Genomic DNA, 25,585 nt, shown 5'->3' on the forward strand with positions numbered 1-25,585 from the left:
GCTGTTTTATTTTAATATGACATTTAAAAGTTAACTTTTAAATTTCATTAGTTCAGAATCCAAGCGTACGAATTTGTGAATTAAAGCTAGATGTCAATAAGTAGGTATATAACTTACGAAGATCCAACTGCAACGTCGTGTGTTTGAAAAAAATGTAACTTATTTAATGTCAGATAAAACTCCTAATGGGCCAAAAGTATTTTTGTCCGGTTGGCCAACTCGTAAGTACTGTGTAGAACTTCGTAATGGGAATTTAAGTAGGGCAATTAAGTTTCAATAAACTTGTTTTTTAAGAAGGACGCTACACGATTGGTTTGTGTTCTTAAACATTAAGTTTTAATTACTAAAACCAAACTATTTAAGAAAGTCCATATCATTCAAGAACAGTTCTCGTCGGGCATGAAAGAATACGTGGATGAAACGATCATTAATCTAAATTAAACAACATGATTTACTGTTCATTATTGATCATCATCTGTATCATATAATTTCCCGTATTGATTTCCTCTAAATTAGTCAGTAATAATAAATGGTTTGAATGATTAAATATTCAATTATTTTATCCGAATCAATATGATTCGGATGAAACGATTTCGTCATATTCGCTGATTTGGCTTGTATTTCCAGTTGATAGCTTTTGAGTAGATAGATTATATTGTTTAAATGAAACTTAATGAAAATGTAAATCATAATGCAGTATATTGATGTCCAATGCATATTTTATTGATATAATAGCGTATTAGGACGTTTTACTCCGTGTTTACGTCAACGATTCAAAATGTTAGGTATTTAAAACACGATTCCTAGGCCAGTTAGTGGAATTACACAATCACCAATTTGTCTAGATTGTTCACTTGGACCTTGAGTTTGTATTTAACTAATCTGTAATTGTACTATAACAGATGCAATAGAATTAATATTTTTATAAAGAAAGAAAGAATTATGTATTTATTCTTTTGTACGCATTAAAATATGTATACAGAGCGGAGTTAATGCCTGATTGCATACTCTATCTGTCAAATATTTCATTGAATCAAATGTTTAATATTCTAAAAGACTGTTGTATACTAACTAATGTTGTTTTTTTTTAACAGGTAAGCGAGCTGTTTTGAAATTTTACCTCGTGGTAAAAAAGTTTACAGCGGTGAGTTTATTTTCATAACATCTTATAAATTTATGTTCCTTTTTTAAATTAGAATGACAAACCAGCCGACGGGCTACCTGATGGAAATTAGTAATCGTCGTCTATAGACATGAGAAGTACCATGGACATAACAGAGTATACTGTTTTGCCCATGATACTCCTCATGCGTTGTCATTCCTGAGGAGCCAGGCATTATTCCTCTGTACCCTGTAAATTCACTGCCATATTCCAACCTACTTTTTTTGTAATCACAGCTATTATAAGACTATCGGTAACACTCTTAAAATATCCATGTTTCATAATGTACAATTGACGAAATGATCTTGTACAAACACTTTTGATAAATATCACCTATGTCAAAAGAATTCAATTTGAAAATCTCCTTTATAAAACTGTGTTTTTAAATCTGTTATATATAAACATAAAAATGGAGAAAGATTGAAGAACAATGTAAAAATTACGTGCAAAACGGTTAGCGAATTTATTTGAGAAACGTAAATAACATTTAGAATGATCATGAATTGCTCTAGCATGTTTAAACCAAAATTAAAGGAGTAAATGATTGGACAGAATGGTCATAAATTGCTCCAGTAATATTTTAACAAAAACTGGAGGAGTAAGTGACTGGGGAAAAAGAGGATTCGCTCGCTTGACCCAATTCCATCTCAATGTAGAAATGTTGATGGCGGCTTTGCAGCCATCATTAATTATTTTGATTCTACTCTTTTGCAAACAGGGCCGTAAATACGTTTGTGTAAGATTATCTATACAAGTCAGTTTAAAAATATTTTCAAAATCCGCCATTTTTATCGTTGTGATTATTTTAAATTTTAAAATAATGTCATTTAATATATCGTTACCTATTTATCAAGCGCTTTCATTTTCATACTCATATTGTCAGGGTTGACAAAATTTACACCATCCGCCATATTGTAACGGCGGCCATTTTGAAAATATTACAATATTGAGTTATTACGTATTGTATTGTCACCAGAACTAAAGGTGAATGTAAAATGTCAGTGAAATCGATTACAAGTAACTGGTCTTTATACAGCTTGCATTGGACCTAAACAAACTAAAAACTAACTAACATATAAACATTGCAAGTTAAATAAAGCTTATAAAAGAAGGTTGAGATATACTTTTTCTTCAGTCCGTCGTATTACCATATTTGAGTTCCGTGTCGCTGTCGACTGTTACGTTAAATGGAAGCAAAAACGATGATTGACGCCGCGGGTCAGCCCTAAAAGTTTTCTCAAATTCTTTATGCTCGCCATTTTTTTACTAGCCCCCAGGGAATTCGATTAGGGTTGTACAAAGTTAGATTGTGAAAGGTAGTATATTATTTTGACTTTCGTTTGATAGCAGTTTTGCCGGGCCTTTGATGGCAGTTTTTCTGAATAACAAAGCAGTGAGTAGTGAAGGTATTATTGACGGTGCTACATTGTTCAGAAATAAATAGAATTGTATTAGTATTCTTTTACAATTTTTCCCAAAGAAATACGGATTAACAACGAAAAGGGACATAAAAATTATATTATTTCAGAGCATCCAACTGTAGTGTTAGTATGGAAAGCTCAAAATTTCGTTCGTCTTTTAATTTTTCTTCCTAAAATTTTCAGTCCTAATATTTTTTTTGCAATTTAGAATGGTAAACAAGCTAACTTTTATTTTATAATATAGATAGATTATTAGTAAGTACTTTTACGTATGGCTTATAACTTTTTTTCGACTTTTCGACTTTTTTTCGACACTGTATCAGAAAAATTCCGAAATTTTATGAAACAACTGTGATTAACAAATGGCTTATATGATAATTACAATGAACGCTTCAAATGTTATGGTTAAGATAAAAAATCAGAGTGTCCAACTGTGTCAAATTATATACAAACTATATCCAAAATAGTAGAATTATGGCCCAGTTGCTGGTCAACCAAATTACGGCCCAGGCACTGATTGAATCAAATTCCAGTTTTGTCTAGTTTATGTATAATACATACTCGTATACTGGCTGTATATGATCATCGTACACCCGACTAGTAATAAATTTATGTCGTATATTACATGTTTCAGGGATGCAGTGACTAACTAAATTAAAAGCTTATCCTAACTATGTTATAGTTAGTTAGCAACCCTATAATATGTAACAGAAATGTTACAGCATTTCTAATTTAAAAAACGAACGTTGCCATAATTTTTTTTTTTTTTAATTAAATTACACCATTTAAAATAAATAGTTATTCTTTAGTCACCTCTTACGACACCCACGGGAAAGGAAGAGTGGCCTGTTCTAAGTCGAGACCTACATGGCTTACATCTGTAAGGTGCAGTTATTACTTCCATCCAGTGGGTCACATTCTATTCTCTGCTATTCTAAGTGTCAGTCTACTAGGCCATTAGATTCTCTGCTGTTCTAAATATCAAAACACAGAACAGAACTGCAGCAGAAGAAAATTATTGTTTGATATATTTTGTTTTCTTTTTGTTGCTTTTTTTGATTTTCATTCTTTTATCTCTTTTTACTGTGTATGTCTGTATTATGTGTATGTTTGTATTGTTATCTGTGTACTGTAAGTAATGCAAATAAATTGTCTATCTATCCGTCTATCTATCTATCATAAAAAATCAATGCGCCGCGCATTATTGCTTCAGGGCTAAACTATATAAAGCTATGGTAAAGATAGTATCTACTTCCGAACACAGTTGCTCACAACACCAGAATAAGCAACGAGAAGAAAAATACAAAATTCTATAACGGAATAACTAAGTTGTCTCGTTATAATTTCATATCCCCCGTCTGTTAAGTCCTCTCTCAGCAGTTGCTTCAAGTTTCCAGGAAAACAAGCTAGTACATATAATACGCCGATTCGTTTATCTCGCTTTTCCTTTATTTGAATATACGTCTTATTATAGAGATACAAAAGATTATCGGTTAACTTTAAATAGAATACGGGTAGCTGTAAAGTGTCGTGGAGTAAATAAGAAATCAGACTCTTGAACAAGTTAATCCTTATAAATGTGAGAGTGAGTTTGCTGGTTTGTTACATCTTACAACCAATTTCATTGTATGCTGCATAAACATTAAAAAATTATATTTCACAAAAAACCATTCACTTTAATCGTGGTAAAACCAGTTATTTTGATTGATTTAAAAACTAAACTGCTAAACAGGTTTTGATAACATTTTTATGTGGCCTATCAGTAAGTTTGTAAGAAATTTCGTATATATGAGATGGCGAGTATAGGATACTTGTTATGCATTTCAGAGAATATATCCCGGTCACATGGGCGAAGTTGCCGATAAAAAAAAAAAAAAACTAGTATTTAAAACAATGAGAAAGGTTAGATTTATAGGGCACTGATATTTAACTCCTTGGATTTTAGATCTTTTACCTTGGAATTTAGGTCACGCACAGTACGATTTTGGAGGGAATTTTCCAGGGGATGGGATTTTTCCAGGAGTAACCATGTGGAGGCTGATATGCCAATGTATATTATTAGCAATGGTAGTCTAACCTCATCACTAACAAACTCTTACCTCCTAATGATAATGAGTTGTAATGATGTAGAATTAAAGAGAAAAGGTAAAGCATTAGCCATTTTTGAATTCAATATGTGTCCAACGATCGATGCGTGTCGGCTGCTATCACACTTTTGTTATTCCGCGGGCGCCCCGTCTATGGCATGCGTTGCGTCCTTGACATTAAAATTTGTCAAAGAGTTCATTCCACTGTTTCTTTTATGTTTGGTTTATTTTATTCGCCCATCACATTATGTACGTTACGCCATAAACCTTTTTCCCAAATTGTGTTTTTTGCAAAACGTTTAATGGTTTTTAAAATGATGTTTGACTAGAATTTTATATAGAATAAGCTATTTCTCGCAGCTTCGCCTGCATTAGTTTCAATGGTGTTTTAAGTGTTAAGAGAAAATATACCCGTGTACATAATTACATTCAAATCCCATTAGCTGTTTAAGTGTTACTGAATAATAAACGTTCTAATGTACAAACATCTATACAAATAATCACATTTTAAAATATTAGTAGTATTTAAAAGCAGCAGACTATCAGGCTATTTGCAACAGCTTAGAATATCGAGTTGTAAAAATTATAATTGTTTCTTTTTTACAACCTATATAAGATTGTACTTAGGGTTAACGGTGGCAAAAATCTCGCCACGTATTTTATAAAGGAAGTTCCAAGAAACTTATCACTTTGAAAATTGAATTTTCATTTTCAATCGACTTCAAAAGGGTTTTCAATTTGGTTGTATTATATTTATGTTTGTTACCTCATAACTCCGTCATTAATAAATCGATTCGGAAAATTCAAGACAGAGATAGAGGACAGTCTGATACCATCAACACGATGGTCGGATGACAGTATGGATAGCGGAGAGGCAGTGGAAGAGGTTAACACAGGACAGTTATAAATGGCGCGACAAAATGGAGGCCTAAACTCACGCAATGGGTTTATGTAGGCTGAATAGATACAAACGTCCTACAAACGTATTTTAATTATTACAGTATTTTATTGCTGTCCTTTTGAAATTTTAAAATTTTTGAATTGAGAAATTAGCCCAAAGGAAAACCTTTGGGCTAATTTCTCAATTTTGGAATAAGTCCTTTTGGACTAAACACTTCAAAAGCTAAAATAGATTTATTAAATTTTTGACATTTTTAAGAATAAGATGGTCGGTGCATATTTTTTGTTCGATCTTCGGGGCCCTATTTGTGAAAATTGCAATAAAAACGTGCTGTACTTTTTGTGTTATACCAGAACAAATAAAGATACATAAAAATTTTGAAAATTATTGTTTTGCCTTCTCATCATCATCATCTCAGCCATTATCTGTCTATTGTTGAACATAGGCCTCCTCCATAGACTGACTTAAGAAACGGGCCTAAGCCGCCTTCATCCACTGACTTCATGCAAAGCATTTGAGGTCGTTGGTGTCGTCCTACACTGTATGTCGTTTTGCCTTCTGTTCCACTCTTATTGATTTTTCTTATATATCTCCTAAGTACAGACATCGTCTATTTTCAGTTTTATTATATTAATATAGATGTGCATACCCATAAGTAACGTAAGCGTGGGTGTCTCGCTAGGTGCCGCTCGTAAATTGCGTATAAAATATAAATTATGGAGTTGGGCCTTGTATACATAACTTGCGGTTACTAGCTCCTCTCACAAACAATTATTGTAAGTGAGAACACTTGTCTAACTTTTATGGATTTTTATTTAAAGAACCTATTGAATTGTAATTATTTATGTTGGCTTTTATCATCAACCAATATTAGATGCAATCTTGCGTTTTGGACCTTCGGCCCACATAGATAAATTTCATAATCACTTACCTTTTTTTTTTAATGGATGATAATGGAATGGTAATCCCGCCTGCGCTATCGATATACGCGTACGGAGCACTAGTGAGGGATGATAGGTGTGAATAAAAAGAAAGGTCATTTAGTCCATCGTGATGAATACTACTGGAATTCAGCACGATGGTTTCCAGGTGGGACCACGTGGTAGTCGACCTGATAGGGTAGGGATAGCAATGGGACTGGTAGTCCATATTATTAATAATCCTTTCCCTTAAATCACTTACCATTAAGTGGTCAATGTGTCTGTTTTAATGGGTGATAATGGGTAGGTAACCCCGCCTGCGCTATCGGTATACGCTGGGCATTTAGAAACATATAACGGTATTTTGTCAAGTAAACCCTCACCAGTAACAATTACGAATTATGGCTATTTGTATGAAGTATCCGTAATGTGGTTATATGCGCGATCGACGTCTTTGATTATTTCAGCTTGTGTAAACCCCAAATGGCAAACGGGATGTTAAATATTGTTGTCGGGAACATGTTTATTTTTGGGTCCACTACTGCTGTATCAAAAATAGATGTCGAGTTATCACAAAGACCGATTGGTTCCGGGTGACCTTTTGCGAGCCCAGCGTTCAATATCAATGACAAGGTAGGTATCAATCGAATACCCTGTTATTCGCATTTGTCGTAATTTCAATATTCCTGCTTTTATTTTCTATTTAGTCTAGTTTCTGAGAGTTTTAGAATTATTTTGTGTAATTTAATTACTAGTTTTAACCCACGACTTCGTCCATTGGAATAATAAATACCCTATATCCTTACTTTTTTACTTTTATTTCTTCGCTGCGATCACATGATCGGTATAGTAATATGTATAGGTACTTAGAATGGACTTGATGCTATGTACAACCATCATGTAACTTGTAAATGGCTCTTACACTAATAAATCATGTATTATACATAGTCTTGTGACGCGTTGAAGCCTGACAAGAAGCCATTAGGTAGTATATCAGTGCGCACGTACAGTATCTTGTCTCAGTTTCTTTATCTATATTGAATATTCATGAAAATTTTCAATAAAATAAAAAAAATGTACAGAGAGAAATTGAAATTATCGTCAACAGTGGAACGTTAATGACTAAAATGAAGAAAATGATGTATAAAAATTAATGAAACAATAATAATACAATAGAATTACGAGTGCTTAATTTTTATTGACTGAATTAATTACTTATTCCAATTGGTTAGAATTTATATTCCTATGCCGATCGCAATACATTCGGAGACATGACGTGCACTCGAGGGCTAGCGGTCAAAATTTCGGTCACGGAGAGGAAATATTCAGAAAGAATCTTGGTTGAATCTCACTCAGATAATTGTATGCATAACAATAATATTTGATTACGTTGCGGTCCGGAGATCGAATCCCAGCCTACACCATTGAATTTTTCAGATATATGTTTATATTTTAAAAAAAAATATTGTCATTCGCTTTGAGCTTTGGAGGTCACGTAAAGCCGTCATGTGTTATTCTATTTCAGAAGATTTAAACAATAACGAAAGTGTGTCTAAAAGCTCTGGACACCAGAGGGCGCTACACCCATACGAGTAGTAGTAACAATGCTAAGTGTTCTGAAGTTTCCATCCAATTTATAACAAACGTCCGAATACCAAATCACTTTCTCCTGAGGGGAGAAGAATTGTCAGTAATGGGGCAAGACTTAATTATTGGGAATATACCCAGGTCGACTTCCATGCTGTTCCCCCAGGAAACCATCGTGGTTAATTATTTTGAAGGTTGAATTCATCAAAATGAACCAACTGATATGACTTCTTTCTTACCTATCTTCTGTTACTGGTTCTCCGCCAGTGTATACCGATAACGCAGGTGAGGTTACCATTTCTGTTCCACCGATTAACAAAAACAATTTTAACTACCCTGAAACCAATTTAATTATTACCTATTTTGTGCATGTTAATTATGTTATCATATAACAATGAGCGTGTATGTACAATAACCTGTTCATTACATCAGTTTTGGAGCCCAGACCGCTTTATTTGCATAACTCTTGTCTTATTGTGCTCGCGGGAATTGAACCCGAAATCTCACCCCGTCTCAATAGCCTACAATGTAGGGTTTCATGTTTAAATTATCCCATAACTGACGTCTTACAAGTTCGCATACGTATTCTACGAAATAATGGATATCTAATATCAGCGATATAAATTCATAATGAATTGTAAATCGCCTAGAGATTAGGAAATATAAACTACAAGTTTAAATATTTGAGAAGGTTTTGAAATTAGATATTTTTTTTTTATCCAATTTTAAACAGTCTAGAACATTCAGGTTCTACAGTGATCAATCAAATGTTGTCTATGCTTTTATCTTTTTATTCTCACAAATGAATTTGTCTTTGTCTATTTGCGATATCCATTCCCGTCCTTGAGATACTAAGACCTTCATTATCGACAGTTTCTAACTCGATTTAAATTTAAACAGATTCAATAAAATGTTTTGCAAAGCTTCAATTCTTTCGATTATTTGAAGTTCCAAGGCACGGTTTTTTTTTGCTTCAAGTGTAATAAAACTTTTACACTTAACTCTTTTGACTTTCTTCACTTGTTTCTTTTGGACTCACGATACCTGTATGATAAATATTTTTCGCCTCTATATAAAGGTCACAGTGAATCTGCTTGCGATAATATTAGGTGGTTTTTATCAAGTAAAGAATGTGAATTTTCTTATACATTTTCTATCGATTGATTACTTTCAATCAGTTCCTTCCACATTATATTGTGTTAGCAAATGAAATAGAACATTAACTTTATATGAGAAAGTGTTAGAAGCACGTGTATACAGTTCCCTTCTCAATTTATCATCTCCATTAAATTAAACAGGGTATAAGAATATAAATTATGAACACTCTTATTACAAAGACTGTAAGGTCCAAATTTAAACAAATCGACGTGAACCTACAACGCCCAAGTGACGCAACCAAAAAGGTAGGTAAATGCAATAAACAAGAGAATGCGTCTGCTCCACAAAATATTAGAAGCAACAATTGGAAATAACATTTGCTGTCTTCAGTTTTAGGTAGAAATTCCTACATCCGCCCTGGCGTTGTTTAAGACTTTGTGAATTCAAAGTGGCAGTATGTAGGCCGGGTGGTTCCCGTGGTTCAACCCCCCACAGTTTGCGTTCGGCCGTCGATTAGAACGGACGCGTTGCGCGCGCATAGTGTTTACAATTCATTCAATATTGTGATGTAGTGAATGTATGTGATTTGTTATGGCTAGGAAAAGGGTAAGAGTGGATTTTTAAATCTCAAAAAGAAAACAATAAAATAATTAGTTGTTCTGTCTTATAGTTATAAGCTTTACAATGCCAGTGGCAGACGACAGAAACGAAACTCATGTTGTATGCGTCGTAGTAGAAATTCTTAGTGTGTGGCGTCTATAGGAGGTTTTAATGTAGAAATTAAGCTTATTTGTAAGTTGTAATGCTAAAATAATTACCAATAGCGTCCTGGAATTCATTCTTATGTATAATTTGTATGCAGGTTTGACTTGATTACGAATAACAGGGATAATTGTGGGACAACATCATCTAAAGTTATTACTTAATTAAAATCTCAACTGCTACTACATTTGTTGTTTTTCAATTACATCCTATAGGAAATTATTCCATATCTACCATAACCACGCCAAAGCTTCCCTTTACGCTTTGGCCCTACAAGCAATTTATTTGCTTTTGTTCTGATGAAGGTATTCAATTCAGTACAAAGTTTAAAAGAGACAAATACAACAAGAGAGAGAGATGCATTCTAACTGTAGATGAACCAATCAAAAGGGACATCCTTCGTTCAAGACGTCCAAAGGTTATTTATTAACTGGTACTCGATATAATTTTTGGAACATTGTAAATATGGTTGTGAGTTCTAGTAATATTTGTAAACTAATATAAAATTTGGTTTATAATATTTATATTTTTGTCGAGTTGATTCACAAAGAAATCCAAAAGAACACTTTAAGAAAGTCGTCGTTTAATCGACTAATGCGTCAGCTTTGTTTTTTGTTTCATTGTTATTTTTAGGGTTCCATGTAATGAAATCCAATTTTATTTTCATTTCTTAGATAATACAGTTCAATTGTGAACAAAACACAGTTGAACTATATTATCAAAGAACTGTAATTTCTTGACAATTTTAATACTGTTAATTCTTATTTCTAAACTGATACATTGAAATGAAAAATCGAAATATCATTTTTCAAAATTAGTGTTGTCACATTAAATTTATTCTTAGGATGTGCAGTCAATCCACTCCTAAATTACCTGAACAAAGATGTTGATATGTTTTCTTAGAGTGGTTTTTAAATTTTATTCGCTTATATTAATATTATAGCTTAACTCAGTTTCTTTTTATCATCTTTATAAGGACACTGATAAAATAAACCGTTTTTCACAAATTACTTTGTGAAAAACGCGTGCATTTTATTGCTTTTTTTTCCTATATAAATATACCTTATCAGCTGATATTCAAAGTAATTTACTTTTTTTTGTTTGTTTAATAATCACAAATTGTTTTGATAATTATCCAATGAATTATTTTTAAACGATCACAAAGAGATTAATTTAGAAATTGAAACTTTGTAACAATCAGTTTAATAAGTATTATAAAAGAAAATTTGTAAGTATTGATGAATGTTTATTACTTTTTCACGCAAAAACTACAGAACGGATTCGAATGAAATTTGGTACACGGATGTGTTATATCCTAATCTTAACGTAACATACTTTTTATGTAATGATTCACGCGAACACAGCCGCGGAGCACAGTTAGTATACCATAAAAATAATCAAGATTTTTTTGCTTGATCATTTGGAATTATCGAGCATTTCTTTTGATATTTCTTTATTAAAATTCAATAACAAAACACTTAATATTTAATGAGTTTTATTCACACGATTTCGATGAAATAAACAACTTTCAATATGGATGGATGGATGGGGTCCGTCTCACCCCTGAGGGGTTTGTAACAAAAGGTGTAACAGTGGGTATGTAACCTTGTGAAAGTCCACAGTGCGTCATTCGTGTTCATTAACGCTCATAACTACAGGAACTTTATTGGTTATAGTTAGTACTTTGTTATTAGCACTTTTTACTTAATGTTAATGGGTTTATATTTTATTATGTTTACAAAGCTTATATAATGGACTGTGTTCAGAGGAATTCTTCAGTATGATGCCCACGGCCACGTTCTACCATCGTACAGCTCGCCATCGATATGGAGTTCACCCCCATGCTTTAGAGTCTAAATCGCGTACAGCGCGGTTTCAGAGATGTCTCCTCCCACGAACGCTTAGCTTATGGAATGAGGTATCTGTGGAGGTTTTTCCAAGAGACTACAGCATGGGGTTCTCCAAAAGAGGGTAAAGAGGATTAGAAACGCGCGTAATACCCCTGGTATTGCAGGCATTCATAGGCTACGGTAACCACTTATTATCGAGTAGGTCGTATGCGTGTTTGCCACTGGCTGTATCCTATAGCATTGGCCGTGTGAATTAAGATAAGATGTTCTGTGGTTTATTAATAATACATAATACAGAATTTGTCCGTATATTTTTTCACAGAAGACCCTACAAGGGTCTTCTGTGAAATTCCTCTTACGTTGCACTAACTCTTCGGCGGCGGTAGTCACTATCACGTAAGCCGCATGCTCGTGCCCTGTGTGTTAAAAAAAAGTTTATTTATAAAATTTTATTCAAATCTGTTTTTAAAGCGTGTTTGAATACATACTTACTATCTTTAAACTTTCACTTTCATAAATATATAAAAATATGTTCTAAACATTTCTAATTTGTCCAATAATTTTATATCTCTGAGACAACAAATCAGTCTGATTATATCAGATTTTTTTTATAACATGATCGGTATACACTGCTATGGTACCAGGGAGAGATGATGGGCGGGGATGAAGCAAGTCAGTGAGCTCGTCGTGACGAATTCGACCTGATAAGGTATATTGCTAGCCATGGGTCTATTAGATTCCCTTTACTAACAATCCTTTAATTTTTATCACTAATAGTTGCAACCGAATGGCTTTGTTGCAGTCGCATTCATTATTGGATCATGCCGTGTGCACATGTTGTGGCAAGTTTATCTGATCAATACATAAAATGTACTTGCATATTATAGTTTAAGTTTGTATTTGTAAACTTCTGTTATGTGCGTCTAATAAATAAAATAAATAAATAAAAATCCCTTTCCCCACGATTATAACTGGTTTATCATCATCTTCCTTACCCTTATCCCAATTATTATTTGGGGTTGACGTAATATATTTTTTATCCATATTACAAAAAGATTTGGCTTATAGTTTAACAAACGGCCGCCTGCCTGACGTCAACCCTCTTTGAGAATGTATTTGTTGGTGGTTTCCGCCACCTACGGTAAAAAAAGAGAGGGAACGTTGAAAATGTGTGAAGGAAATTGGTTAATAAGAGGAATAAAGTATAAATATCATTTTATAATTAGAATATATAAGAGATAAGAGATCTCTTTCAGAGATAAGTTCGCCTTTGCTAACATTGTTATTAACTTATTGTTGTTACTGTATGTTTTAGTGCAATAAAGAATATATATATATATATATATATATATATTGCCGATATGGTAAAATTAAAATGAGATGAACGCATAATAAGACATAATTGCAAAAAGGAGGGAAAATATAGGTGAATTGTGAACTTCCTCTACCATTAAATAGATATTCTTTTACGCCTTACGTTAAGGTTTTTACATCACGTACGCCAGTATATCATTATTATGAAGCATTAATGTCGAACTGAAGAAAAAGCGCTTCCTTTCCCTTCTCTCCGTACCTCTCTAATAGGGGCTTTAACTACACTATTTCAATAAGTAGCAATACTTTTCGTTTGGCTATCTAAATCATCGTTTGACGTACTATAGTTGCCAATGACTAGTAACTTTTGTTCACTACTCATCCAACATTACATTGATGTGGTAATTTTTTTTTATAAATTTAGAACTTAGCACCTGATAGAAAGTGGTAACTGTCGCCTATAGACATGAGCAGTACCATGGACATAACAGAGTATACTGTTTCGCCCATGATACCCCCATGCGTTGCCATTCCTGAGGACCCAGGTGTTATTCCTCTGTATCCAGTAAATTCACGCCATATCCTACCCTTCAAACCGAAACAGCCATGCAAAACAACTGCTTCACGGTAGAAACACGAATGGAACAGAGGTACCCAAGCAATCGACTTTTGTACAAAGTCTCCCTCATTCATATTTATAATAATATTAATATTATTATAAATATGAATGTTCGTAATGATGGATGAATGGATGTGTTGTTACTTTTTTACGCAAAAATTACTGAACGGTTCGAATGAAATTTGGTAAACGGGTAGTTTATATCCTATTTTAGCACATATGGTGCTTTATACACTGATTCGTGCGAGGGATATAGTTAGTAATAAATAAATAGTTACTGTCAACAAGAGTACCATTTCAGTTTAGTCACGCATCAATTCCGGCATATGGTACGTATCTACTTGCTATCTCTGACTTTCGAAATTTGAAGGTAGTATTATAACAGCAAAACTGTCCATTTATTTCAAAGAAATATAGCTCGAAAAACGATATAAAATTTAAGCATTCTGTGAGCAATAGGACCTATACGACGCGTTCAGCTGTTAAGTTAGTATGGAAGGTAAAAAAAATTGTGCCTCTTTTAAATAATTGATTTGTGTTTTTTAATTATGACCGTTCTGTGGGTGTCGTGAGAGGCAACTAAGTGAGCATATGATAGAGGGATGGGCAGCAGCGTACCTTTCAAAACATCACCAAAAACCAAACTCCTGTTGCCAATCCGCCAGTCAAGCATTGCAACTATTGGTAAAATCCACCTAATGGGTTAGGCTTTGTTCAGCAGTGGACAGTTTAAAAGCTGATACAACATACAATTGTAAACATTCTCATCTCTAGTAAACCCGGTTTGATTATTATTTGTCTATCTTACGTTCCTCCCTTTCGTTGATAGATGTGTACAAGTCAGCGCAAGCTAAAATATAATTTCAACGTACAAGATTTGACTTAAGTATTCCCAAATGTACACAGGTGACGGTTATAAATCTAAAATCCAATTGCTCGCCTTTGATGTGCCTTTTGCTTCAGTGATCATTCCTTTTACATTTTCTCGCAACGTTACCTCTCTCAGTTTGCAAATTTTGATATGAATTCATGTTTTTTTTATTAATGGGAGCAGCATAAATTTGTGGAATGGTGATATGGTTTTAATGCTTCGTTTTTTCTTAACTTATTGATGTACCGTCACTATTTTTTACAATAAGAATTAAGGTTAAACAATTATATATGTACATTCATCTATTGCTTTGTCCATTTTCTTTACTTGTTTAATGCATATATGCCGTTTCTGAAGACGGTTCTTCTTCAAGAAGCTTCTGCTTCAGATTGTGTGCAATTTATTTGATAACGTTAGTCTTCCTAAGTCTCCCCCAATAGCTCATCATGTTGCTAATACTAAGGTTTAATTAATAACAATATCTGTTTCATAATCTTGCCCTTTCTTATTTTGTTCCTGTAATAATGAATTTTTATTTTATTATTAAGACTTTAACCTACCCGTTGTCCACTAACTGAACTTAAGCCTCCTCCATGCTTCCTAATAAAGATGAAAATGTATACTATATGAAAATACTTATCGAATTAACAAAATATTTTCTAGATAACATCACTCGAATATCTAATAAATATTTATTGGATATTTGATCTTATGTCGAGTTATTATTCTGCAAACAATGTGGCTAATATTGATTTTCATTTAGAAATAAGCAAGAAAGAGCGTACTTTGACAAAAGTATTACATGAACAGAATAAAAAATATGCTTATATTATTAAAGTTAATTAAATGAAAATACTGTTGTATCAGGAACTTATGATGGATCAGTTTAGTTTGAAAGTGATGATGATGCAGTGAGTAAACATGTAATAGTGTCCAAGGATCCCGCTATTGAATCCCAGTTTAAATCTATTATAGTTTCCAATTGGATTATTTATGAAATGAATGTTAAATGCTTTGTTATTACAGAGGACTCGTGTTCCAATCTCTCAAGAGAGCAAGGTATATCAGAGGAGTGTTGTAACGAAGCTTTTTTTCTTTTAGAAGGAAGAACTACTTTTAAATATATAGTATAATCAATGTGGCCAAGTGCCCAGTTTTCCCATATCACAGAAAATTCCCTTAATTTTGGGACTACCATTATATTTTCCTTTATATCTTTTCAAAAACGCTGGCGCTGGCTTTATAATGTGAATTACGTAACGTAACTGTTTATACACAACTTTCTTTCTTTGACATTTTAAAGCGTAATCTAATATCGTATCTAAAATTTGATCTCTCGGTTGCTGTTAGTCGACTTATTGGTGGCGTCGAACTAATTAGCTTTCCATGTTATCTATTGGAGCATGTAAATTATTCAATTTTGAAATGCAGTATAAAGTATAATAAATAATATAGAACAAAATAATGATATGTAATTTACTGATAATAATAGAATAGATTTGAAATAATCTTTATTTTAATATTCTTATTTACAAGCTCGTTTAACTTGTCCCTTTTTATGATTTTAACGCACAGTTTAGAATATTGTATTCTGTCCATACATAAATCTATATGTACTTCATACAATGTTTCTAATCGATGTTTATCAAATTTGTTTCCAAATAGCAACTGTTTTAGTTTCCAGTTGTATATTTAAATCTACAATTACATGCGTATGAAACCTTTGATATAAATTTTTCTATTTTTTTAACGTGAAAATAATTCCTATCGTAAATATAGTACAGTACATAATACGGTACATAAAGTACCAAATCAGAAATGACCAACTGGCCTATTAGTTTTCAACTATGCACTCGGATGTGTTACATATACATGAACAACAGTACCAGTGCGAGGTTATCGATCGTCGACCTGCCCGCTGACCGATATTAGGGTTGGTAATGCCCAGAAATGCAGTTTGGTCATCACTGAAATCTGAAGAATTAATATTAGATCGGATACAGTTAAAGTTTTTGTATTTGGCATACATATATGAGAATTGTTAAAGTGTATGAGAGAACATATGTAAGTACTCCCTTACTCCTAAGAATAAACGCCATTGGTGTTCGGTTCTCTATGTTTACTTCTTGAGAGAAGTTTTTTTTTTTATATACGTATGTTTTTATCACTTGGAGTAATATTTGTCTACAAGACTGTATAAACTGTGGGAGAAACTGTTTTTTGATTTTATTAAATGTATGGTATATTTGTCGTGTGATTCCAGTATGGAATGGACCATCTCTTCCTTTCCCGTGGCAGTTGTAAGAGGCGACTGAGGCGTGGCAATTACTGGCATACCCTTCTCTTATGGGGGAGGTCTATGTTCAGCAGTCAACTGTAAACGGCTGATATAATAATAGTGTATTTTATAGTGACAGAATATCTAATAGCCTTAGATCGGCTAAAACATATCGTATCGGTTTTTCAGTTTCAGTTATTCACTCAATGATCAATAAACTGGAATCGTGAATAAATAAGGTTCAATTCTTTTTTGTAACGAGTTTTTAAAAGTCAGTGTTAAAATTATTTACTTATTAAGTTAGTTATTATTAAGTTTTCCAATCATTCAACCCACGTGTATAGGGGGGAAAGAGATTGTTAGTAATGGAGACTGAGTATCCCATTGCTAGCTACATACCCAACTAGATCGACCTCCTCGCGGTTCCCCCTGGAAACTATCATGATTAATTCCTGATGAACTCATCATGATGGGCTAACTGGCCTGTTTTCATTCTCATCTATCACCCTTCACTGGTGCTCCGCCAGCGTATCCCGTCAGGGCAGGCGCACCCATAAAAAAAAAAAAACCTACGTGTATAAAAGAGATATGGCATTAAAGTTATCCTACCAAAGTCAATCTAAAACTGTATTTCAAACTGTGCAAACAGTATTTTTTTTTAATTAATGTTTTATGCAAAGTCGGGGAAAAAATTATTATGACTATAATATGGAAATTTAGTTGAATTTTGTACTTTAATACGTTTATCCCCTAAACTTTTGTTCGTGACCGTAGTTTGAGCAAAACTTCTGTGTGATTAGGGTTCGGACTATCAACCCTCTTAATGGTTCCGAATGTTTACAGATGAGTGACGCTTCACTCTCAAATTAATTTATTTTGCTTCATTTACACATTACGATGTCACAGGGTTAAGTGGCTACAAATTCAAGTATTCCAATGTTCCTTTATTAAGTATTGTTCATTTCAAAATCTGCTTCAAATATATTTAGTACAAATTTAAAGCAGCTGAACTATTGTGTCTGCAATTTGCTCTGTTACTTCTATCTCGAAGAGCGATATTTTATTATAAGCCCAATATGAATACAGGTTGCTTTAGAATATGCAGTGGAACTTTATCTGCCTCTAAGTGTCACCTTCTCATTTATATTATCCACTGGTACTTGAAACTTTTGATATGCAATTTTCTGTACATAATTTTTTATCTCTTTCTTTACCGAATGTGATTATATTTCTGTTTCTTTTTATTTCAATACTGCGCCAGCTCGATAAAAGTAATCAGATAACATTATTTGTCTAAATTTATATTTTCATTCGTTCATTAGGGATGACTCAAAGACTTGACTAGCTTGCTTATGAGTATCTATATATCACTATTAATTACTTGATAAAGGTTTCGATAATATTATTATGTTTATTTTCACTTTAAACATTCGTTTCTATTTCATGATAAAGAACCAGTGCGATGTTATTAGTAAATTGATTCCGTGAATATTACGAATTGAGATTGAAATATCTTTTGGCAATTTTGGAATGTCCTTTAGTTGTAACTTTCTTTTTATATCAATGACATTCTTAATTTTATTCATTGTGAAATCTGCTTCAAATGTACTCGTATTGAACTTCAATCAAGTCTGCTTAATTTTTTAATGACGTCACACACTATGGACATACTGTCCTCTAATTTTCCAAAGTAATCTTCTCAAGATTTTATACGTAAATGGTTTAAAGTGTTGTATGAGAGACGATTTATGAACAAGTGAACTAAATGTTTTTTATTTAACTGTGAATAAGGTCATTGTAATTAATAAACTTTATAATATTATAAAGTTCACGAATGTTAATAATTACGTCTTTCAGAAGTTCAGTTAATAGTGTTGTGAAAATTGTTAAATCGTATTTGTGAAATGGATGAAGTGAAAGTGGCAATGACTGTATCGGATTTATTGAAATCGACCACCTGAAGAATTGGAGAATGGGAGTCAAAAGCAGATATCTGGTGAATAGACATGATAGATTTGCACGTTTCTAATAATGATACAGTTATAAATGCATGATCGTTTGAGTGATTATGACATTTATTTTGTAGTGCTTTTAGTACTAAAGTTGCATGGATATTAGTTGTCTGTTTTTTGTTTTATAATTTTGTTGATTACCTTATCTATTATTAATATGGCATTTCTTTTTTGAACTTCTAAAATAGGTGATTTTAAATGTACAATTCTAAATTTAAATAATTTAAAATTTCTTCTGTGTATGTAATATGGCATTCATCAATACGTTTTATTAGTTTTAAGATTAGATATATGTATATTGATTACTAAATCAAAATTTCTTTCTAATTTTTGTACGAAAGACTCAAAATTTTTTTCACGTTTTGCGTAAAGTGTAATTGTTGCTTACAACATTTTCTTTACGACCTACATAAGTTTGCAAAACCCTTCAGTTTACTTAAAGTAAATTGGTCGTATTGGAACTAAAAATGTAGTTTCGTTGTTTGTCCTATGTCTAACCCTACTCACCGTTTGTACTGTAGATTCGCACTTCAGCTTTATTGGGGTTTTTGGGATGCTTCAGTAGATAAAGTGACCTTCATAAATCTACCCAATAGTTCTATCGTCGCCTTTAATGAGTATTTAGTTGTCTGTGAAGATTTTTTTTTTTTGTATAATGCATGTATGGAGTGTAAATTGTAATTATTAGCATAATTTTAAGCTAGTTCTGTCAGTGAAACTATTTTTTTTTACTCAAGTAATGGTAATGTAGATTAAAAAGTGACAAAAAATTTAGATTATTATTAATTTGTACTAAAATAAACGCAACATTTTGCTTCGCAACCAACAGTTTTCTTCTCCGGAAAAAACAATGGCAGCTTCAATCGTTCCAAAATTAAAATGGGACCAATATTAAATGGGTAGATGGTATCGATCACAAAATGAATTATAAAATTCGGTTAAAAATTAAAAGCAATATAATGACGTAATGTAATTACATAATAAATACAGATAAATTTAAAACCTCCACCTGTAGAAGGTTACTTAAAAACAAACAGACAAACTCGGCGAGTAATAATAATAAATGACTAAGCCTTACAATCATTAATCATTCTTTAAATGTCAGAAAATACCTATCGGTCCTTTTTTTTTGTAATTTCCGACTCGGGACAAAAAATGTCGTTCCGTTAAAGGTACTTCTAAAGATAATGTAACACTGATAAGAGTAAAGAGAATTTACACGAAACACACGGACAGACCGAGATATAACAGGAAATGATTGTTTTTTTTTTCATAATTTCCTGTTATACGTTTTTAAATTTGTTCCTATATATGTATGTATATATTTTATTAGTTTTTTAATGGATGACAATGGAATGATAAACCCGTTTGAGCTAACGGTATACGCTGGCCGGGCACCAGTGAGAGATGATACGTGAGATGAAAAGGCAGGTCAGTTAGCCCACCGTGACGAATACATCAGGAATTCAACAAGATGGCTTCCAGGGGGGATCACGTGAAGGTCGACCTGACAAGGTATATTGTTAGCAATGGTGCTGGTAGTCCACGTTATTAACAATCCCTTCCCACCTATATTTTATTAGTTGTGTCCCACTGTTTTTGCATACGTGAGGATTAGTACATAAAGCATCCTATGTGCTAAGTCAGAACCTAATCTACTCGTGTACCAAATGGATAATTTACTATTTTTTCCATTTAAATTACCTGAATACAGGGTGAGGTCGAAATTGTTAGTATCCTTTTAACAGAATATCCTACTAATTGTGTCAAAAAACAATCAATCAAGGGCTTCTATTTGCCCGCCAGATGATGTGTGGGCGGGCGAGGTAGGGGCCTCGGGGCGTACCCCATTACCCCGGCTTCTACTCCGGAGGCCACAACCTCCAGGTCGCTGAATTTGCAGCCGGCATACACTGTTGGTCTGTGTATGCCGGCATGATGTTTTCAAAAAGCAATTGAGACCCCGTACTAACTACATGAAGGGTATCATGGGCGATACAGTACACTATGTTATGTCCATGGTACTGTTCGTGATTATAGACGGCAGTTACCGCCACCATACCACTGTCATTTAAGCATACCGTGAGTTCGTTTGCTATTCTTAAGTTGCATAAATTTCATTTTATTTCGTTGTTTATCAACAACCCGTGTTCCTTTGGGAAAGATGTTGTTTACTATAAGAATACTCTCTTAAGAGGATGCAAATTAATTCGATATCATTCTGTATAATAATTAGCCTTTTGTTGACGTTTACGCTCTGATGGAAATCTCGCTCGAGGTGCCACGCCAAGTTTTAATACCAAGCCGCCTCAAATCCATCTCTCCCCATTCAAGTTTTTCGTCTTAATTCTCAGGATAAATTCATGCTAATAAAAGACTTTGTCTCATGTTTGTATAGCTGGCTTAGTAAGCGAATGAGATATATTTGTTCTTATTAGCTTTTTTACTTAACAATGAAACATTTTTGTCACGAGTTTTTTTTTTACGCAACTTGAAATGGCAAACGAGCTGACGGCTCACCTGATGGAAAGTGGTACTGTCGCTTATTGACATGAACAGCATAGATATCACAGCATACACTGTAACACCCACGACACTGTCCATTTGGAAATTTCTTTAAAATGATACGCAACAACACTGCGCGACGACCCTTCCAATCGATACTCTATCGTTTATCGACAGCTTCACATCTCAAAACGTCAACCCAATTTGAATTGCTCGATACCGAGATTACAAGTTTTCCTGTTAAAGCCCTGGATTTATTGGCTCCAATACCTAAAGCGACGTTGCAACGACTTAATTGAGGGAGTTTACAAGTCGCTAAGACTCTCGACACAATCCCGTGGCGAAATTTTCGATTAGTAAGCTCGGCGCAGATTATTTGGATTTGACTGAGTATAAAGTTGAAGTTGTGGCATAAATATAAATATACTGAATAGAATTGACACTCGTATACTTTGTGAATGCGCCAACCCCTCCAAAATGTAATCCTTCAAAACCTGGATAAGTTGGGAAGGGTTATCACAAGTTTATTTGCATTTAGCATATACTTCTACCACATGTTACGCGATATACATATATGCGTGTGAGCGAGGGGTCGCACGCCCTCACTGTTACGTCTATTGCTTGCCAACCCTGACTAGATAGGACGCGAATTGGACGGGAACTAACAGCGCGCCAATGTTTATATTATTGAATTTAGAAATGTCCGTTCTATTTGGATATTTATTGTTATGGTTACGGCGTAAAGACAAATAGCCAGGTAGTTGAAATATTAACCTGGCTCGAGTTTACTCGACAAAATAAGATAGTTGGAGCCTGCAATGCCGTTGATGTTGTAGGTGATCATGGGCGGCGGTAGTCACTTACTATCAGGTGAGCCGCGTGCTCGTTTGCCCCCTGTGTTGTAAAAAAAAAATTAAATGCCTTTGGTAATATTTTGTTTACAGCTATGAAAATTATTCTTCTACATTACTAGTACATGATTATATTTCTAGATTGTAAGATTCGACGTTTTTACATTCATTTTCCAAAGAAATTATTTTTAGTACGTCTATATTTTTTTCTGTATATTACGTGAGCACTAATGTTATGAACTGCAATACGTAATGTTAAAGTGGAACAGTGTAGGTTAATATAAGATAGTGTAGTGTGTGTGTTGATGGGGGTAGGTGGGAGAGAGGTGCGTGTGTGTGTGTGTCTTTCTCAATTGAAGTTCTTTTTTTTGCATTACGTACTGGTTTGTATGTTACTTATGTAATGTCTTTGTCGTTAGAAGTCCCTTGTTCGCTTGAACCAACTTTACAAAAGGAGAAGCTTATTTATTTATAATTTATATACACATCTTATATGTTTGTTTCTTTTAAATATGTATTTATATTTTTATTTTGTTTCTGATATTACATTTTTTTGACACTTTTTTGGTCTTTTCAAATATACAGTTTTGTCATGTATATTTTTTTATCGTTCTCCAATTACGAACTCGATACCAAAGAAATGTAACAGCTGATTATAAAAATAGCTATTGTCCCCACTCACCCCACGAGTACGCGTCCTTGCTTCCCCGTCTCAAGGTTAAGATTATTTATACTGTGGTAATGTAACATTATATAACGCAGTGTTAAATATTTGTATTTATATTAAAGTCGGTCAATACTGATAACCTCTCTGTATCGTGATTGGGTATGAACGGAACTAAAAACATTACGTATTTTAACGTGTAACGTAATTCTAGTTGTTTTTAATGGATGAAAATGGAAAGTTAACCACAACTATTGGTTTATACTGGTGTGGTACGGATAGGGATGATGGGTGAACATGATGAAGTGAGGTTAGATAGATAGACAGATAGATACTCTTTATTGTTTCCTCCAAAAGATTACAATAGTAAACTTATTATAAATATAAACAATTACAAGAAACAATCACAATGAGAAAACAACGAGCGACCTTATCGCTAAAAGCGATCTCTTCCAGGCAACCTTTGGATGGAGAGAAGTAATAAGAGGTTATTAGGAGGTTAGATATGTGGTCAGGACTTTTTTATAGCTTGACCTGAATCTATACTTGAAAATGTAATTGAGAAAAGAACATTAATAAAAACAATAGAGAATAGAAGAGGCAAAATGCTGGGCCGTCTTATACGACCTGTTGATTTTAACAAGTATACTAGAAGGAAAAATGGAGGGGGAAGAAAGGGGAAGACCGAGAAATAAATACATGGGATAGATAAAGAAAACACTAGATGTCATGTCGTATAGGGAGGTCAAAGATATGGTCTGGAATGAAGCTGGCTGGAAGAGAATGTATGAATTAGTTGCCCCGACAAGAGGAATCTCTTAAATAAAAAGAGCGAGAGAGAGAGAGAGAGACTATACCAACCTGAGCGAACACAAAGACGAAAGGGAACATGAATGCGATCAACCGAAAAAAGAATTTTCTACTTTGTACAGAAGTCTTTATGGGTTATATTTCTATGAAGCAGCTATGCTTGCACGGTTGTATTTCGGTTTGAAGAGTGGGCATATGGAAGCGTAACCCCATAGTTCTCAAGAATGGCAACACATGAGGAGTACCATGGGCAATACAGTGTGTTCTGTAACGTAACAAATTCACAGCGGGTATTAACCAAAAACTCATTATCCTCTTTTTTGCAAGTCGGTTAAATAGATGCATATATAAACCAAAGTAGTATCGGGGTCAGGTATAAAGTTATTAATGTGGTTAAATTAATTCGAATACTTGAACATCTTATTTTTAAGTTTTTTGTAATTGTTTATTAACACGCGAGGATTATTAATTGGGGTTATCATATACGTTTACGAGATTTATGTACATTTTCAAACAGTTGCCTTCCCACCCTAACATCGTTTTCACGCCGGGTCAACGTCCTCAACTGGGTATAAATATTGGCTTAATTTGCCGTTTATTTAACATAGATACAAAAGCAAAGAAATCCAACGCAACAATATATGCAAAAGAACTAAACACAATATTCCTTGAGATATATATTAGAACGAGCGACAAACTTTTATAAGAAATTAAAGGTAGGTATAAGCAAATTAAGCAGAAGACGAAGTAGCAAGAAGGGTAGTAGTAAAAAAAATACTGAGTTGATAAATTAAAGTGTGAAAAAGTAGGCAGTGCTTTACGTTCGTTCACAGTAGTATTAAGTGGCAATTAATATGTTTGTTTGTTTACTAGTTTTTCGGTCTATTAGCGAATCATTTAATTGCTTGTGGTCGTGTGATGTACACAAAAAGACAGTAGAAATGGAAGTCTTTTTTTTTTATTTGGTTGTAAAATGATGTTTAATTATAACAATCTTTTGGTTTAACTTAACGGCGTCATTCCAACTCTCTGTATAACTCAGAGACGGCAGTTAAATTAAAGAAGCCCTCTTTATTGGCTGTTAATTCATTGGGAGGGTTGTTTCTTCAAACAAGTAATTTAATTGAACGTCCCGTTTGTGAGCTTGGTTAATTTACTTGAACATATTAATTTTGTTGATACGTAGATATTCGTGTTTAAATTTTTATATGTAGGGAGTTTGTAATTTAGGTTTTTTTTCAAAAACATATTTTATTTTGAGTGTATGTGTGAGTGTACTTATATATATAACTAACATATAACTAACTTTTTGCCCATTACTTCGTACGCGTTGATTTCAGAATTAGGAAATGTAATGAATATTAACTTATCTTTTAAGTGAGTTTTCTGATACATAACAATGAAAACTACGTCCAATTTGATGTAGTAGTTTTGCGTGATGCCGGAATAAACATACAAACAGACAGACAAAATTTCTAAAAATTATTGTTTTAGCATCTATTTTTATTAAGAATCTTCATTTTCATTTTTCTTAAAAATATCTTTCATGTACAGATATAAACTAGTTGTAGTTTTATTATTTATTAATCTTAGCGACGTTTGCCACTTTATCATGTTGTCTTGATGGAGTATTTGAAATTCCACAGTTAAAAAAATTGTTCAAAACAGTAATTCTGCCAACAAACAACCTGCTGCTGATACTTGACAGTCTCCAATTCGATTCGTTTCCAACTCTCAGCAATATCGATATCTTCATACGTCACTTCGTAAGCTCTTCCCTTTGATGTAAACCGCTTATTTATCACCAGTCAGAACCGGTTTGATCTGGTTTTACGATTATATTGAGCACATTGTTTATCCGATACCTCTCACT

At 33.4% G+C, this 25,585-nt stretch overlaps 1 protein-coding gene across 1 annotated transcript in view; it reads left to right on the plus strand.

Moving 5' to 3' along the window:
* Nucleotides 1-25,585, plus strand: part of LOC113514864 (MAP/microtubule affinity-regulating kinase 3-like) — a 117,752-nt gene that overhangs the window by 31,114 nt on the left and 61,053 nt on the right. The window lies entirely within an intron of this gene.

Source organism: Galleria mellonella, unplaced genomic scaffold, assembly GCF_026898425.1.
Source record: "Galleria mellonella isolate WM207_F2 unplaced genomic scaffold, CSIRO_AGI_GalMel_v1 utg146, whole genome shotgun sequence".
NCBI lineage: Eukaryota > Metazoa > Arthropoda > Insecta > Lepidoptera > Pyralidae > Galleria > Galleria mellonella.